The sequence below is a fragment of the Nicotiana attenuata genome, chromosome 10 (assembly GCF_001879085.1).
Source record: "Nicotiana attenuata strain UT chromosome 10, NIATTr2, whole genome shotgun sequence".
Lineage (NCBI taxonomy): Eukaryota > Viridiplantae > Streptophyta > Magnoliopsida > Solanales > Solanaceae > Nicotiana > Nicotiana attenuata.
The window spans coordinates 17,230,131-17,250,410 of record NC_031998.1 but is presented as its reverse complement, the minus strand read 5'-3'; the positions used below and the strand labels follow the sequence as shown (position 1 = coordinate 17,250,410).

Here is a 20,280-nt window from a genome sequence, read left to right as displayed (position 1 = left end):
AAATCATATTTCAGACCGAGCATCACCTCAAATTTCGCTTCAACTCACATACCGGGCAAGTTCTAGACACAAGTACAATACATGGACTACACAAAAACCTCACCATACATGGCACATGACTCGTTTCAGATCAGCTCATCAAGACACTCTATTACGAGCATTCAATTCAGTAACAAACATACAAATTACGGTACTTTAGTGAGATTCAACAAATAAGACTAAGCGTTACACTCTAGGGTCTATTGTATTCCGGTGTATCAACGCTATGGGTTCTCTTTTGATTTTCTAGCTCGTAGCCCATTAACCTAATCTACAAATCGAAAAGAAAATAAAAAAAAACTACCTACACCCGGTTCAAGTTAAACCCTTGGAAAAGAACCGTGGCCTAAAGAAAAACCAAGGGGGAGCTACACTACCTAAGAAAAAAAATAAAAAATCTTTTTGGTATTTTTTCTAGACTAGCTTCCCTCAAGAAAATTGTCTAAAGGATCCGTCATCAGGAAGAGTCTACATATTTTTCATTTTTTTTTTAGACTTAGTCCCTCAAGAACCCCGTTGAAAGGGATCCGTCGTCGGGATGAGCCATTTATCTATTTTAAACTAATGATTCCTACTTAACGCTAAACTATCAAAATCAAATAAAACAAAACAAAAGCAACATTCAAATGATACAACTACACACATACAACGAATTACCTCCCACCCCACACTTAAAAATGAAGACATGTCCCCATGGCTTAAAATATAAAATAACATTGAGGTAAAGGGACTTCCCTGAGGGATCACTCCTGGTCGGAGACGGTGTCTGGGTTGACGTGGCACGCCCGCCCCAACGCTCTCAACCAGCCCATGAATTTCTTTTCCGACTTCTCTTGTCGGTCTGCTATCGCATCTACCCGGGTGCGCAAACCAGCCTCTCCTGCTCCAAANCCAGCTAAGTCCCCATCCATATTCAGCTTTTTAATGGCCCAATAGGCCTTGTGTTCAAGCTCGACGGGCAAGTGACATGCCTTCCCATAAACTAATTTGTACGGAGAAGCACCTATTAGAGTTTTGTATGCAGTGCGATATGCCCACAGTGCGTCGTCTAGCTTCCTGGCCCAATCCTTTCTATTCCCACTCACTGTCTTCTCAAGAATTTGCTTCACCTCTCTGTTCGACACTTCCACTTGACCACTCGTCTGGGGGTGATAGGCAGTGGAAACCTTGTGCTTGACTCCGTACTTTGCAAGAACATTATTCAGCAATTTGTTGCAGAAGTGCGTTCCTCCATCACTGATCAACACTCTTGGAGTTCCAAAGCGTGTAAAGATGTGCTTCTTGACAAAGCTTACCACAACCTTTGCATCATTAGTGGGAAGAGCAATGGCCTCTACCCACTTGGAAACATAGTCGACTGCCACCAAGATGTACCTATGACCATTAGAGTGTGGAAACGGTCCCATGAAATCAATCCCCCACACATCAAAAAGCTCCACTACCAGAATGTTTTGCAGCGGCATCTCGTGCTTCTTTGTGATCGTTCCGGTTCTTTGGCACCTGTCACACATTTTAACAAAGGCATGTGCATCCTTAAACAATTTTGGCCAATAGAAACCTGATTGTAGAACTTTCTGGGCGGTCCTATCACCACCATGATGACCTCCGTATGGTGAGGCGTGACAGTCATGAAGTATGGCATTCATCTCCTCCTCAGGAACACATCTCCGCACCAACTGATCTGCACAGAGCCTGTATAAGAATGGCTCATCCCACATGTAGAGCCTCACATCATGCAGGAACCTTCTTCTATTATCTGGTGTCAATTCTGGTGGTGTCACCCCACTTGCAATAAAATTCACATAATCTGAACCACGGGGCTGTGCTTGAGGCAATCACCAATAACTGCTCATCAGGGAATGTTTCTTTGATTGCACCCCCTTCAGCCACATGGTTCCGATTTTCTAATCTGGACAAGTGATCAGCCACTTGATTCTCTGTTCCTTTGCGATCTCGGATCTCTAAGTCAAACTCTTGCAAGAGGAGGACCCACCGAATCAGTCTTGGCTTGGCGTCTTTCTTCTCAAACAGATACCTGATAGCTGAATGATCTGTGTAGACGATGACTTTGGTCCCCACTAGATATGATCTAAACTTGTCAAACGCCCACACCACTGCAAGCAACTCTTTTTCAGTAACTGTGTAATTCATTTGGGCTGGATTCAGAGTTTTGCTCGCATAGTAGATGGAGTGAAAGATTTTATTTCTCCTTTGTCCCAACATAGCTCCCACAGCTATGTCACTCGCATCACACATCAACTCAAATGGTTGCCCCCAATCCGGGGCAGTGATAATTGGGGCAGTCACTAGCTTTCCCTTCAGCTCCTCAAATGCTTTCAGACAGGCATCATCAAACTTGAAGGGGACATCTTTCTCGAGCAACCTGCACAAGGGAGAGGAGATTTTCGAAAAATCTTTAATGAAACGACGATAAAAACCTGCATGGCCCAAGAAACTGCGAATGCCTTTGACAGATGTTGGTGGAGGCAATTTTTCAATCGCTTCCACCTTTGCCTTGTCCACCTGCAAACCATTTTTAGACACCTTGTGCCCCAAAACTATACCTTCACGTACCATGAAATGGCACTTCTCCCAGTTTAGCACTAAGTTAGTTTCTTCACACCTAGCAAGCACTTTATCGAGATTCATCAAGCAGTTATCAAAAGAACATCCAAACACAGAAAAATCATCCATGAATACTTCCACAAACCTCTCGACCATGTCAGCAAAAATAGCCATCATACACCTTTGAAAAGTCGCAGGTGCATTACAAAGACCAAAGGGCATTCTCTTGAACGCATACGTGCCATAGGGGCACGTAAATGTGGTCTTCTCTTGGTCCTCCGGGGCTATAGAAATCTGATTATATCCTGAGTAACCATCCAAGAAGCAGTAGTACTCCTGGCCAGCTAATCTATAAAGCATTTGGTCAATAAAGGGGAGGGGGAAGTGGTCCTTCCGGGTGGCATTGTTCAATTTTCTATAATCAATGCAAATTCTCCACCCAGTGACAGTTCTTGTGGGGATCAAATCATTATTTTCATTGACTACTACAGTCATCCCCCCTTTCTTGGGTACACATTGAACGGGACTTACCCATTTGCTGTCTGAGATAGGAAATACAATACCTGCATCAAGCCACTTAATCACTTCTTTTCTTACCACCTCTTTCATGATTAGATTTAGTCGGCGTTGTTGCTCTATACTGGGCTTGTGTCCATCCTCTATGAGGATTTTGTGCATGCAAAAGGCTGGACTAATGCCCTTAATGTCAGACATCGTCCACCCAATTGCTCGCTTGTGCTCACGTAGCACTCTCAACAGCTTCTCTTCCTGCAATTTAGACAGGTCAGAAGAAACAATCACAGGTAAAGTGTCAGAGTCACCCAAATAAGCATATTGAAGGTGAGATGGGAGAGGTTTAAGCTCCAGTTTTGGGGCTTCCTCAATGGACGGCTTTGGGGGTGGTCCTTCTGGCCTGTTCAAAGGCTCAAAGGGGTGTACCCCTTGCATGTACGCACAAGATGTATCTAAGATGTGCATCATCTCCTCAACCTCATCATCACTCCCCAGGCTATCAAACAACATAAGTGCTTTCTCTAGAGAATCGTCTAGATATACACTTGGGTCATGAATTTTCTCATCAGCCTCAACAACAGATATCATTGAGAGCTCCTCATAGTGGCGGGGAAGCTGGATTGCTTTGTAAACATTAAAAACTGCTTCCTCGTCATCTACCCTCAAGATCATTTTTCCCTCTTCACTTTGATAATTGCATCACCTGTAGCCAAGAGAGGTCGCCCCAATATGATTGGAACCAGCTCATCAGCCTCATAATCGAGGATAATGAAATCAGTCGGGAAGATAAATTTCCCAATTTGCAGCAACACATCTTCAATCACCCCTCAGGGTGTGCTATCGACCTATCAGCCAGCTGCAACATTATCAAGCTCGTTGAGTTGCAGCAACCTCTTCTCACTAGCTAAGTCCCCATCCATATTCAGCTTTTTAATTGCCCAATAGGCCTTGTGTTCAAGCTTGATGAAAACTTGTTGCAACCAAAACCACTTACGCAAGTGCACGTGATCGTCAAGTAATAAAGTAGTGAGTAAAGTATCGTTCCCACGTCAATATTACCAATTCGCACAGGGATGATGAAACTGACAGGATCCTTAAGCTTTTGAGGGAGTTTATTTTGGACCCTTGAAGTGCACTCCTCAGTAAGTGCAACTGTCTCAAATTCGGTCAATCTTCTCTTGTGAGCCACTATATCTTTTATGTACTTGGCATATTTTGGAATTTCACGAAGCACATCAACAAGTGGAATATTCAATTGAACCTGGCTCAACATGGAGAGAAATTTGCTGAACATGCGATCATCATTCTTTTTCTGCAATCTCTGGGGGAAAGGGGGTGGTGGCCTTGGGGCCTCCACCGGCTCTGGAATTTCAGCAGCATTCTTAGGCTCTTGTGTTACTTTAGGGATCAACTCCCCCTCAGGTATGGGCTTGTCTTTTCTTTTCTTTGGCACTTCCTCTAGCTCCCTCCCGTTTTTGAGTGTAACTGCATTCACTTGAGGGTTCTTCTCTGTATCACTTGGGAGAGCGCCTGCAGGTCTAGTGTTTTGATTTATTGCTAACTGCCCCATCTGCCTCTCAATATTTCTGAAATCAGTCCTTAGCTGCTGATTATCAATCAACAACTTCTTTAGCAAATCATTGGTGCTTTCTTCCATTTGTTGGGGTGGTCTTTGAGGCTGATTGAAACCCTCATGGGGTCTATGCTGATTCTGATTCTGCTGATTTTCACCCCATGAGAAGTTGGGATTATTCCTCCAATTTGGATTGTAAGAATTTCCGTATTGAGCATGCTGATTCGGTGGACCTCTGTTCTGTTGCCCCACATAATAGATGGATTCTGGATTTGTGGGACACATGTCACTCATATGATTGTCACCACATAATTCGCAACAAATAGCCATTTGGTGCACATGTTGCATTGTTTGTGGTTGCTGCATTGTCATCCTATTCATCTGATTGGCCAGCTTTGCAATTTCGGCTTTCACGGCTGACAGTTCGTCGAGCTCAAGTAATCCAGCTGCTTTTTGCTTAATTGCCTTCCGTGAATCCCCCTCACCTTGCCAATTATTATCATTAGCCGTGAAGTTATTCAATAAGAGCTGAATTTCACTGTATGGTTTGGCCATGCAACTACCCCCACAAGCTGAATCAAGATTCATCTTTGATGCATCATCTAACCCATCTACAAAAGTGTGACCCAATACCTCGTCCGTCTGGCTATGATGTGGACAGTCTCTGAGCATCTTCTTGTACCTTTACCATGCTTGACGAAGTGTCTCGCCAGCTCGTTGTTCGAACCCAAGAATTTGACTCCTCAGTATCTTTGTTTTCTTGGTGGGGAAAAACTTGATTAAGAATTTCCGTGCCAGATCATCCCAAGTGCAGATTGAATTTGCTGGCTCCTTGTTCAACCACTCCTTAGCTTCCCCGATCAGTGAAAAGGGGAAAAGTGTCAGCCTGACATAGTCCTTGGAAACGTTTGGATAATTGTAAGTATCCATAATTTCCAAGAAATTCTGAATGTGCCTCTGCGGATCTTCATGAGGTAAACCCAAAAATAGCCCTGTGGATTGGATCAGCTGCACCATGTACTGTTTGAGTTCAAAGTGCCCAGTGATATCAGGCTTCACAATAGCCTGAGTCATATTAGCCAGACTGGGCCTTGCGGCTTCAATCACCACGCGTTCCTCATTACCTGCCATCTCAATTGGTTGTGGTTGAACTACGATGTTCAACTCTCTTTCAATTCTGGTTCTAGCGTCCACCTCCCTCCTCACTCCGTGAAGTGTTCGTTCAATTTCGGGATCAAGAGGAAGGAGATGGTTTGCGCTTCTACTTCTTCGCATTCAAGAAAAGATCTTGTATTAGCACAAACAAAGTGATCTGAAAATTAAAACTTGAATAAATAAATAATAAAAGCTCAACTCAGTCAAGTAGCTAATTTTTAAGTCCCCGACAATGGCGCCAAAAACTTGTTGCGACCAAAAACACTCACGCAAGTGCACGTGATCGTCAAGTAATAAAGTAGTGAGTAGAGTATCGTTCCCACGAAGACTTGTGATTAACTGTTGACTGATTCAAACTCAATTAACTTATCTATTCAAGAGGTTTTTCCACAAAATAGGGGTATCACTAATTTACTACCTAAATTGTCAAGCAATAATGTAACTAGAACAATTAACCAAACAGCCTGCAATTTTCGAGAAACAAACAGTAGGAGAGGATATTCCAGGGTCACGGGCTAATTGACAATCGTGTTGTGTTCTTGGCTTAAAACGACTAATTGATTTATCTTGATTGTTGATTGACGGGGTTGATATTACTCATAAGAATCTGTCGATTTCTTACTCGCCTATTCAAGCTAACTCAATGCCTATATGTATATGGAATTAAGATTAACAAGAATGCATTTACATTTCCTGTATTTCAACCAAGCAAGGCAATTGGGTATATGTCTATCCCAATTGCGAATCCTTTCCCCGATGCCCAGGTTCAAGAACTTGCTCTATTTAATTCTATTGCAATCTAAAGTTCCCACTTTCGAGTTCAACCAAAGATTCGTAGATAGTATTTCACTGTTAGCTATTCAGCAAAATAATTAAAATCAGAATTAAATAAACAACCCAATATGATAAACCAACTTTGTCGAATTAAACTTCAAACAACAACTTTCATGTTTCACCCATGACCCTAGAACAATGGTTTTAGCCACTCATACTAGTTTTCATCACAATAGGGTTCAATTTCATCACAAATAGCAAAAACAAAGGGAAGAAAAGAAGAACTTGATGGTCAAATCTCCTCCTTGCCTCTTGCCTCTCTATACCTTGCACTAGACTATGAAAAACTTGATTATTACTCCTTGGGCGAGCTTGACTTTATATAGGTTAAGTGGGGTTTTCTCCATATTTCCAATTTTACCCCTGAATAAACCTTCCCGAAATTTGGACTAGCGCGGTCGCGCACCTGGGCGCGCTAATATTAGCGCGGGCGCGCACCTAGGCGCGCTAGCCCAGGTCTTCCGTTTCTTGATTTTTTTCCTCGTCTTCGTGCGTACTCAGCTCCGATGGGTCGTTCTTGCTCTAAAATAGTTCCAATCATCTCTCTAAGGCATCACATAGACTCCTCGTCCTGCAATATGTACAAATCACAATTAGAGCCTATTTTTTAATCAATTAACCACATTATGACATTGGAACATAATCAAGCGGGAGCATAAACAATCGCTAAATTACCTAGATTCAGCCTATTATCAGTTACCAACACTAGTTGCTTTTAATGATCATTTATCCCAATTGATTTGTGTGTTAACTTGCTAACTTTAACTCCCTTCGCTCTGAATCAAACATACAACAATAACTATGTCTCAATTTTAAGCAAGTCGGGATCGACTACATTCCAATGAGAATGAGTTCAGATAGGAAGGATTAACATCCGTAGACACTGAAATTTTAACAGATCAAGATAAATATGCACAAAGAGATCAAATATGAGATCTCTGAAATACCATGAAACTCTTGGAATATTCAGAGATCAAATACATGTCAAATATGTCTTGAGGAGAACAGCGTTGTAACCCTACAATGTTTATCAATAAAATCCTTGTTTCTTTATAGTTGTTTGTGATTCCAGTTTTATTTTTCTTTGCATAAATTTGGTGCAAACAAATTGGCACGCCTAGTGGGACCAGTTCTGCCCTTCATCTCTTACTCCTGCAAATCGAAAACTACAACTTCCAAAATTATCTGTTATGATGGTTGGGTACTTCAAGTCTCGTCTTCAAGTTTCAGCAAGCCTACATCTCGACAAACCTTGAGGTAGGGGGCATTTGTAGACACTGAAATTTTAACAGATCAAGATAAATACTAAATTAAAGACGATTCTTGAAATATTAGGAGTCTATTAGGGTTACTTGGTGGCTACTCCAGCCAAACCCTAATTCATGCCTATAAATAAGGCAACATATGTTCGTCAAAAACGATCTCAACAATTCCATAAACTATCGGAATATGCACAAAGAGATCAAATATGAGATCTCCGAAATTCCATGAAACTCTTGGAATATTCAGAGATCAAAGACATGTCAAATATGTCTTGAGGGAAGAATCAAGTGATAAACAGGGTTGTAACCTACAATGTTTATCAATAAAATCCTTTTTTCTTTATAGTTGTTTGTGATTGCAGTTTTATTTTTCTCTGCATAAATTTGTTCCAAAAAACATCTTTTCCATATAAAAAGATTTACAAATTTTACAGTAAAAGGTTTGAAGGAAGCAATGACGGGGGATTTGCAGTCATACCCTATATTTATGCCACCTTTTAACCTGTACCCTATTTTTAAAAACTATTGATTTCGTAACCAACTAACAAAAATTCCGTAATAATATGACCATTATACCCCTTCCAAAACATATAAAAGATGCATCAAGCATACCAGATTCAAATTCCAGATCGCGTCCGTATCTCCTCCATCACTCCGTCTCTCCTCAGATCGGCTCTCGCAAACCAGATTTGAACAAGATTCAAATTCCAAATTTAAAATACAAAATACATTGTAAGTATTCAAATTCATCTTTAGAATTCAAAATAGTTTATGAAAATGGTTGATTTCATGATATATGTTTTCTGATTGATTGATTGAAGTTGTTTGACGAACTTCACTGATATGCTGAATGTGCATTCTAAATCTGTTTGACGTTGAATTCTAACATTCTAATCCTAGACTCATGGTGGAGCTTCATTTCATCCAAATTCTCGGCTGGCCATTTCAAAATCGTCTATACATTTAGAGAAAACAACAAAGTGGCAGACTCTTTAGCAAACTTCGGCTGCGATTCTCAGTTTGACTATAGGTTTTCCTCTACAGCTGATCTTCCTCAACAAATTCAGGTTTTTTCTCTCAAAAAAGTGGGCTTATTGAATATCATATTGGTTTGGCTTTGTTCACTTTCATTTTATTAGCAGTAATGTTTTTGGCTGTCTTGTAGCTCTTTGTGAGCAGGTCTATGTACTNTAGAACTTGTGTCACAGTACCACAGACGATCTAAGAGTGCTAAATACAATGTCTGAAAATAAAAGATACACTGTTCCTAAATCAAAGAAATGAAACAGGAAATAAAGTATAGAGAAGACGCCAGGGCCAGCGGACGCCTGCAGGTCTACCTCGGATCTCCGTGCGGACTGAAGGTAACCACTCAATCTACGGTCCAAAGTCAACAGCACTGGGATCTGCACATAGTGAAGAGTGTAGTATCAGCACAACTGACCCCATGTGCTAGAAAGTGCCTAGCTAACATCGGCGAAGTAGTGACAAGGACAGGACCAGGCTATTAAATAAACCTGTGCAATTCAAATATATACAGGGGAAAAAGGAATACAAAAATAAACAATCAAGTATGGGAGGGGAAGCATGCTGCGGGGGAGATATCAATCCAGTATAGAAAGATAGCAGGTAAATGGAAGAAACAATATATCTCGAATATCAACAAAGAGCCAGAAAACAATAAATGCACGGCATCACCCTTCGTGCTTTTACTTTCGTCCTCACCAAAACAATCAAGTACTGAAAATATGTGCGGCATCACCCTTCGTGCTTTTACTCTCGTCCTCACCATATAATCAATAGTATCGGCACGGAATGGTACATCGTGCGGCACGACATCACCCTTTGTGCTTTACACTCTTTCCTCACAATCATACACGGCATCACCCTTCGTGCTTTACACTCTTTCCTCACAAAAATAATGCACGACATCACCCTTCGTTCTTTAACTCTCTTTCCTCACCCAAACAACAATCACAAACAATAGTGCAAGGGAAATAAATGAAATTTGCAATATAATCCCGGCAAGGGAACAATAATTCAACAACAAGTCTCGGTAAGGGACAACATCAAAACAACAACTAAATCCCGGCAAGGGAAATAACAATTAAAGTAACAATAGCCCGACAAGGGGGCAACATAATGATCTCTTCTCTTTCTCACTTTTACTTCACAATTCACTTCACAACTCGAGCCAATGCTCTAAAGGATCAATTATCACTTATACCTTCACAATTCGTTATACAACTTGAGCCAACGCTCCTCAATGTTCATAGGTCACAATTCCTTCCACAACTTTACACAACAAATAGAAACCATCACCAAGGCATGAAAGATATAACGAAGTCATGATAATCACTATATAAAGACTCACGGGCATGCTAGACACCAACGTATAGATACTCGTCACCATGCCTATACATCATACTCAACATTTACCACATAGAAAATAGGACTCGACTCCTAATCCCTCAAGCTAAGGTTAGACCAAACACTTACCTCGATGCCACAAACAAAATTAACGATTCAATTATAGCTCTACCCCTTGATTCCGCCACCAATTCACTCGTGTGTAGTCACAAGTTACTTAATTACATCAATAAACGCTAAATGAGTCAACCCCAATGCCTGAAAATGAGTTTTCCAAAGTTTTACCCAAAAAGTCAAAAATCGCCCCGGGCCCACATGGTCAAAACCCGAGGTTCGAACCAAAACCCGATTACCCATTCCCCTACGAACTCAAATATATAATTTGTTTTGAAATCGGACCTCAAATCGAGGTCCAGATCCCCATTTTTTTTAAAAACCTAGGTTCTACCCAAAACACCAAATTCCCCCATGAAAATCATTGATTTGAAGTTGAAATCATGTTAAAAGATGTTAAGGTTTGAAGGAAATTAGTTAAAAAAGACATAAAATTGATTTGGAGGAGAAGAAACCTTTAAAAAATCGCCTTGGTGTGTTTATGTTTTGAGAGGATATGAAAATGGGTCAAAAATTCGTCTAAGTATAAAAGTTGTAGGTCTCAGATGTTGGAATTGCAAACAGGGGTTCACAATTGCGAACCCCGACCTTTGCTAGCTTGGGAATTGCGAAACAGGGCTCGCATTTGCGAACTCTTAAGGAATTTCGGGACTTTCGCATTTGCGAAACATATGTCGCATTTGCGATACATCAGCCTTCCAGCCACCATCGCATTTGCGAGAGGCCGTTAGTAAATACAAAGTCGCATTTGCGAGGATAAAGTCGCATTTTTCTAAGTCCAAAATTGTAACGACCCGACCGGTCCTTTTTAGAATTCACACCCCGATCCCCTATTAACTGCTTCCGCTAAGTTCATTTCTACTAATTTAGTTTGCCGGGACGTTCCGTTTTGAGTTTCGGTGAATTTTGGGACACTTAGTCCCTAAATGAGAGCATAAGTGTTGGAAAGTGATCCGTAGTCAGAACAATGTGAAGACGGCCTCGAAATGGAAATCTGATGGTTCCTTCAGCTCCGTAAGGTGATTTCGCGGTTGGGAGCCTGTTCGGAATGTGTTTTGGAGGTCCGTAGCTAATTTAGGCTTGAAATGCCGAAGTTTGAACTTTTGAAGTTTCCGGTCCGATAGTGGGATTTTGATCCGAGGGTCGGAATGGAATTTCGGAAGTTGGAGTAGCTCCGTCATGTCGTTTGGGATGTGTGTGTAAAATTTCAGGTCATTCGGACATGGTTTGGTTAGGTTTTTGATTGAAAGCGTATTTTGAAGATTTGGAAGTTCAGAAGCTTGATTTTTGGTTTGATCCGTCGTTCCGATGCTTTTTTAAGTGATTTGAAACTTCGAGCGAGTCCGTGTTAGGTTATATGACTTGTGTGTATGATTAGCCGGGGTCCCGGGAGCCTCGAATGTGTTTCGGATGGGCTACGGATCATTTTTCCCTATGTTTGAACTGTTGTTCTGCTATCTGGTATTTCCTTCTATGCGATCGCATTGCTTGTCCCGCGATCGCATAGCACAAATTTGGGCATCAATATTTTCCTTCTATGCGATCGCATTGCTTGTCCCGCGATCGCATAGCACAAATTTGGGCATCAATATTTTCCTTCTATGCGATCGCATTGCTTTTCCCGCGATCGCATAGCACAAATTTTGGGCAGCAGTATTTCCTTCTATGCGATCGCATTGATTTGCCCGCGATCGCATAGCACAAATTTGGCATCAATATTTTTCCTTCTATGCGATCGCATAGCACAAATCACTGGGCAGACAGAATTAAATCCCAAATTCGAGGGTTTCACCATTTTTAACACATTTTGACTTCTAGAGCTCGGCTCTTGGCGATTTTTGAAGGGATTTTTACCTGGGTGACTTGGGTAAGTGCTTCTCACTCGATTTAGACCAATTTCCATGAATCTCCTCTTAATTTCATCCTTTAATTTCATATTTTGAATGAAAAATGGGTAAAAACTTCATAGACCAAATTATTGAGTTTTAAGGGGGTGTTTGACCTCCGATTTGAGAGAATTTTATATGGTTAGACTCGTAAGAGTATGAGGGTTATGAAAATGTTAAATTCATCCGATTCCGAGACGTTGGCATTAGGGGCGTTTTGGTCATTTTGCCTAATTTTGCGCTTTATCTTTGAATTAAATAGTAGAATCCGTTGCTTGAGATGTTATTTACAATGTGTGATTTAATTGAGTATATTTGGGCCATTTGGAGTCGAGTACTCGTGGCAAGAACGTGGTTGCTAGTTGATTTTAGCCGGTTCGAGGTAAGTATCTTGCCTAACCTTGTGTGGGGGACTTCCCCTTAGGATTTGAGTCTTCCTTGTTGATTGTATTCCTTGTACGCGAGGTGACGAGTGCGTGCTCGGATTTATTTGTGGAAAATTGTCCCTTTTAGGCTCTTAGATCCTTGTAGTCACCGAATATGAAGTTGTTCTTGATACGATTGAGTTCCCTGTTATTAGCTTCACCTTTACATGTCTTACTTGGAATTTGTTTGCCCCTTTTGGCTTATTCTTGTTTCCTAATTGACTTTTACTTGTTTCACTGTAGACATTACCCTTCTATAGTCACATTATCATTCCTAACTGCTTGTCTTTATTTGGAAAGCATTATTTCTATCTCTCGTGTAATTAATTGGTCTTAATTGGAAAGAAGTTAGATATCCTATGTTTAGTTGATGTTTCCTTAATTGTAATTATTTTATTCATGTTAACTTCCTTGTTGTTGAACTTAGTATTATGGAATCGTTGTTTCATATTATTTCTCCCTTGTTGAGTTGTTCTTATTGCGCTTAGTATTTCTCTGTTACGGTTATTCCTTGTGAGTTAGTTGTACCGTCTTTTGGTGAACGGAAATACCTGAGTTGATTCTCTTGCTTTGTTCCTGTATATATTGTCGTTTATTGTGTTGTACTTGAGACTGTGATGCACGAGGTTTCTGTCGTGCGATTGTTGATACTGTGATGCACGAGGTTTCTGCCGTGCGGCTGTTGGTACTGTGATGCACGAGGTTTTTATCGTGCGGCTATTGGTACTGAGATGCACGAGGTCTCTGCCGTGCGGTTGTTGTTGAAGGGTTGCACGAGGTCTTTGCCGTGCTATTGTTGCTATTGATGTGTTGCACATGCGGCGTAATAAGGCGGGATATGTTATATGCTTATATATGGGTTGCGCATGTGGCGGAATAAGGTGGGAACATTGTGATGCACGTGTGGCGAAATACGGCGGTGCTTATTATATTATTACACGTGGTGAAATAAGGTGGGTCATGCCAGGCGATGATTGTAGAGAATTGTGACGGCCTGTGGAGGCGTTCCTATTTGTTTAATAATGTGATTGTGGGTTGCTTACCTGTATGAGCTTTACCGCTTGGTAGTTGTGAGGAAACATCGTACGTGCGGTCCGTTCTCCTTTTTTTTTCATGTTTGCTAGTTGGTAAATATTCTTGTTAAAAGCACTTGCACAAGCATGCACGTAATTGGACATCCCCATTAGAAGTGAATTCCTTCCAATCCTACTAAGGGTGGAGATACGCCTTCGTTTATCCATTATATATGTGAGAGTGGCCCTAATTGGCCATTTAGTTGTCAGTATGAACGTGAGATTGATGGGGCACAAGGTGCCAAGTGATAGATTTCAGATGCTGGGTTTTTTTTTTCGTGAGTTGTGGTTTGTCCGAGATTTTGATAAAATTGTGGAAGAGTTGAATAAGACCTTATGTGATCATCATTGTAGGATATGAGTTATTGACTTGTTTTTCCCTTGCTGTGTTGTGACTTTAGGATTTGGATTATGATTCTGCCGTCATTTCGTATCATCATTTATTATAGTCTTGTTGTTACTTGTTGCCCTTTTTCCCTTATCGTGAATTGTAGCACTTGTAGTCATTCATGCAGTCCTTACATGTTATATATCGTTTCTATTATTCCTATGATTATACTGTTTATTTGACCGGTAGGTGCCTTAACTGTTCCTCGTCACTACTCCACCGAGGTTAGTCTTGATACTTACTGGGCACCGTCGTGATGTGCTCATGCTACTCTTCTGCAAATTTTTGTTGTGCAGATACAGGTACTCCCACTCAGTTCTGTCAACCTTGGAAGGAGGTGTCTCGGTATAGACTTCGAGGTATATCTGCTACGTCCGCAGACCAAGGAGTCCCTTTCCAGCTTTCTGTAATAAGTATAGCTCTTTCAGTATTTCTCCCTTGTATAGATATTCTTGAGTCAAAGCCTCTTATGTATCCCTTAGCTTGTGATTTGTGAGATTCCGGGTTTTGGGAACTTTTGTTAGCTCCGAGAGTTGTTATTGTATGTGCCGAGCGGCACCTTAAATACAAGTTTAATTTACTAAATCAGATTTAATTATTCTTCCGCAATTTATGGCTTATCTTCCGCATTGTTAGGTTACCTAGCCGTAGGAACTAGGTGCCGTCACGACATGTTCACGGAGGGCGAACTGGGGTCGTGACACGATGCTGAAGTTTTTTAGTTTATTTTTATAAACTTCAGCAAAAGAGCTGAATTTTTCCTCCTACATTTGGTAAAAAAAATAAAATTTAATATTGAACAAAAACTTTAGCAAGGATGCTGAAGTTTTGTAGTTCATTTTTAAAAACTTCAGCAAATGAGCTGAAGTTTTCCTCCTACACTGGGTAAAAAAATAAAAAATAAATTAAAGTTTAATATAGAACATGGATGCTGAAGTTTTTTAGTTCATTTTTAAAAAATTTAGCAAATGAGCTGCAGTTTGCCTCCTCCACTATGTATTTTATTATTATTTTTTGGAAAAATTTCATACCAAAAAATGCTTATATTTTCAGGAATATGTTATTTTCCATATAATTTTTTGTATGCTGAAGTTTTTTTAGTTCATCTGCTAAAAATGCTTAATATTTTGTCCTGCAATATGTAATTTTCGGATAAGTTTTTGTTGACTCCTCTATTATTTTCTAAGTTTAAAAAGGATTTTTACTTCATGATTGAAAAATTAGCAAAGGGAGCTGAAGTTTTCCTCCTGCACTTTGTGTTTTATTATGATTTTTTTGAAATACTTCATACCAAAAAATGCTTAATTTTTCGATGAGTTTTTTTTAATTCCTGCTGTAGTTATTTAGTTCATCTCCTCTATCATTTTTCGAGTTTGAAGAGAATTAATATTTTAAAAAAAAACGCACAAAAAACTTAACTAAAAAACAGAACTTTTCATTAAATAAATAAAAATATAACTTAAAATTACATAAAAAAGAAATAACATAATAATCCTTTATCTAAAAGGATTATACTAAAAAAAACTAATCGTCCAAGTCATCGTCGTCATCATCATTGTCTTCATTGTCAGATGGACGAGCATCTTCATCAGGAAGATTATCAAACTTCACAAACATCTCAAGCCTATCAAGCTTGGTGTTGATTTCTTCTAGCTCCATGTCATACTTTTCTATGAGCTCATCCAGTTTGAGCTCAAAAGCTTCAATGATGTCTTGCTTAATCTCGTCAACAATTTGCCTTATTACATCATCCATTTTTCTTCGTTTTGTATTTTATCTGGTAAAATATATGTGTTTGAGTGAACAAACTCACAAGGCATAGCGCACTTATATAGGCGAAAAAAACTTCTCCATGGTATATGAAAAGGCATATAGAAATATTAAACGTCTAACACATACCCCAAAGAAAAATAATTACTACTTTAATTGTGTTTCTATACTATACAATTAATGCACTCTAAAAACTTCAAACATACTGAAGTTTATTTAGTTCATTTGCTAAAACTTCAGCCTAATGTGCTGAAGTTTTTAAGTTCATTTCAGAAAACTTCAGCACCTAACAAGCTGAAGTTTTTGTCCTGAATTAATTAATTTTGTCGTACAGATTTTTCAAATAACTTTAGCCCATTGTGCTGAAGTTACTTAGTTCATTTCTAAAAACTTCAGCACTTACTAAGCTGAAGTTTTTGTCCTTGATTCATTAATTTTGTAATATAGATTTTTCAAAAACTTCAGCCCATTGTGCTGAAGTTAGTTCATTTCTAAAAACTTAAGCACCTAATAAGCTGAAATTTTTTGTCTTGGATTCATTAATTTTTTCATACAGATTTTTAAAAAAGCTTCAGCAGAAGATGCTGAAGTGATTTAGTTCATTTGTAAAAACTTCAGGTTTTCCTGCTGCACTATGTAATTTTCTCCTGCATGCTGAAGCTAAATTTAGTTTATGCTTAAGTCTTGTCCTGGTTTAATCACCTTCTTCATCAGCTCTTTTTTGAAAACTTCACTATCAACAAGCTGAAATGTTCTACTATATATGCTCAACTTCAGCTTCATAATTAAATTCTTCTGTTCTCTTTGCTAATATTGTTGCCACTAAACATGAATCTGCAGGATGAGTTCGATTTGCGTTGTTATAACTTTCAATGGGAGGTGGACTACTGATTTCAAATACTTGGATCATGATACAAAACTTGTTCTACTTAATAAGCACATATCATTCAATACATTCCTTAAGAAAATTAGTGAAGTTGCAAATATTGATTCAACCAGATATTCATTAAAAGTATGGCTTGATATCAAACTAAATACAAGCAAAGGAATGCTTGTAACTTCAGATGAAGAACTCAGTACCTGTATACATTTGCTTACAACCGATTCAGCCTACGAGAATTGCCATGTCGTCATCGAAAAAATACAACCTTCCGAATCTGCAGCATTCAAACAATCTCTTGCATATGCGATAGATTCAGAACCTTTTGCTGATTATCAACATGAAGTAGGACAGCCAATAATGGAAGAAGACAACGAGCAACAACCTTCTAACATTACAGCTGCTTCAGAATATATAATGCTGCAACAATTACCCGCTCCTCCAATAAATTCATACCGGTTTGTCGACGACCAAGAAGAAGGACAGCTAATAATACAAATTAACAACCAACACACAATCCAACAAAGTTTTTTGTTACCTTCTTCAATGATAAGCAACAACGAAGATGAAGTAAACATGGAGCTTATACCGATAACATCAGATAGAATTGAAGAAATTGTTGAAACTTCTAGTGCTTCTCAGAAATCAAGAAAAAGAGTGAGGAGAAAGCTGAAAGAATCTCCACCATGTAAAATACTTAGGCACGATGCGTTGCCTGAGGAAGTAAGAGTCGGATCAATTTTTGAGAACAAACAAAACATGACTAAATTTTTCTGCAGCTTGGAGATAAACCAGAAAGTTGAATTCACTGCTGTTAGATCATGTTCAAAGAGATACGAGCTGAAATGCATCGTGGACAAATGTGGTTGGAATGTACGTGCTACCAGAACAAAAAATTCCACACTATTCAGGGTGATAAAATATCATAACAACCATGAATGCTCGGTTGATGCAAGAAAATCAGATCAGAAGCATGCTATATCTGATTTTATAAGTGAACAAATTATAGAACATGTTCGAGACAAAAAGATAGAGGTTACACCAGCCTTTGTAGAAAACGAAATGAAAAAGAAATTTGGGATTGACATTGGTTATTACAAGGCATGGCGCGCTATTCAAAAATCTGTTGCTTGCATAAGGGGAACACCTGAAGAGAACTACCAGATTCTTCCTTCATACCTGCACATGATGGTGCGCAAAAACCCAGGAACGTACACAAGCATAAAAAGAGATGGGCAGAATAGGTAAGCAAAACAATACTAACCATCAGCCTGAAGTTTCAAATGTTCCTATTTGAAAAACTTCACACCATATGATTTGTTTTTTTGTGTTTCACTGAACAGATTTGCTTACATGTTCTTTTCTCCTGCGGCATCAGTAGCTGGTTGGTCCTACTGTAGACCCGTTATTGCAATAGATGCAACGTTTTTAAAGTCAAAATATCATGGTGTTCTATTTGTTGTTGTATCAAAGGATGCAAACAATCAAATATTTCCTCTATGTATTGGTGTAGCAGATTCAGAAAATAATGAGGCATACATTTGGTTCTTCGGGGAAATGAGGAAAGCAATTCAAGTCCGTAGTGAACTGGTTTTCTTGTCAGATACAAACCAATCGATCGCAAATGGGATTACAAAAGTTTTTCCTGAAGCTCACCATGGTATCTGCCTCTATCACTTTGAGAAAAATTTAAATCAAAGACATGCAAAAGGCACGGTAATAAACCTTTTTCAAAGTGCTGCAAGGTCATACAAACGTGAAGATTTTAATCAGTTAATGTCGCGACTCAAAAGTGTTGACAAGAAAACATACAATTACATAATAGAAAAGCCTCCAGAGAGATGGGCTTGATCGTGGTTCCCACGACGACGTTTGTCACGACCCAATTTCCATACCCGATCGTGATGGCGCCTCTCGTGAAGACAAGGTCGGCCAACTAACCCAATCCGTTTCTTTAACAATTATTAAACATAAATGTATAGATAAATATAGCTTAACGACAATAATAACCAGTATGTACAACCCAACACAACCCGACCGGGGTGTCACAAGTCACGAGCATCTAAAGAAACCTGAACACAACTACAGGGCCAATAATAATATATAAGGAAAAATCCTAGAAATCAAAAGACAATATCCGGTGCCGCGAACGCTGGCGGTCACCTTACTCAGCTATAATAGCCATACCTTCAATCAGCTAATAACCCGCTACCGGGTGAACAATACCTGCAACTGCATGCGAGGTGCAGGGAGTAAAGTGAGTACTTCCAACTCAGTGAGTAATAAGAGTAAATAATAACTGAGAGGCAAGAAATCACATAAGAGCACTCCATCATGCTATATAGGACAGTACAACTCTTTGAGAAAACAGTAAAACCATGAAAAAAATCCTTTTAGAAAATATCTGGCTCAGTTTAAAACCTCTTTTGAAAACATCCTTTTCCAACAGTCAAGCAAATGAACGCGTAATCAGATAGTGCAAGTCCGCACATTAGTCAGCCCCTCGGGCACAACACTCCACAAACAGTTAACACCAGGGCGTCTGGTAAACAGTACAAGCAATATCATGGATGCCAATGATATGAGAGTGCTAAATGTCATGACACATAGTACAAACAGGAACCAATGCATGAATGCAATGCAATGCATATGACCGCTGCAGCGCGCAGCCCGATCCATTTGGGTACCCGCGCTTACTGTGGGGGTTCAGACTCCGGAGGGGCTCCTACAGCCCAAGCGCAATATCAATATCACACCGCTGCGGCGCGCAGCCCGATCCATCCTCAGTCCAGAAATGCACATAAGCCCCTTGGGCAATAGTAAAATAATACTCTCAACTCAAAACGTCAGTAAAATATCATTTAGGTTTTCAAATCTTAGAAATATAGCTAAGTTTGCGAAACAGTATTTTAAACCTTGGACTATGATAAAATAATATGCAAAGTAATGCAAAAACAGTGATATCGATCCCTGAAGGATTCAAACAATTGGCACGAAGCCCAAATATAGCAATCAACCCAAATAATAATGATAACAAGTAGTTTCAGTCAATTACGCAATAAAACCAACAACCGGGACAGACTAAGTCACAATCCCCAACGGTGCTCTACCCCACGCTCATACCTGGCGTGCAAGTCACCACAATACAACACTATGATGTGCAACTCCGGGGTTTCAAACCCTCAGGATATCATTTACAAGTATTACTCACCTCGGACCGGTGAAATCCCTAGCTCGCGATGCCTTTTCCCCTCAATCGGCTTCCACGCGCGTCGAATCTAACCAAACCAGAGCGAATACATCACAATATGCTAAGGGAACAATACCCAATCGAAAACAATCGAAAATTAACAAGAATCTCGAAACTAGCAAAACCCGAGCCCCGGGCCCACTTCTCAAAAAATTACGAAATTCACATCACCGGATTCCTCAT

The 20,280-nt window shown here is 39.7% G+C and overlaps 1 pseudogene; it reads right to left on the bottom strand.

The window, feature by feature from the left end:
* LOC109233609 lies at positions 783-3,789 on the bottom strand (annotated as a pseudogene).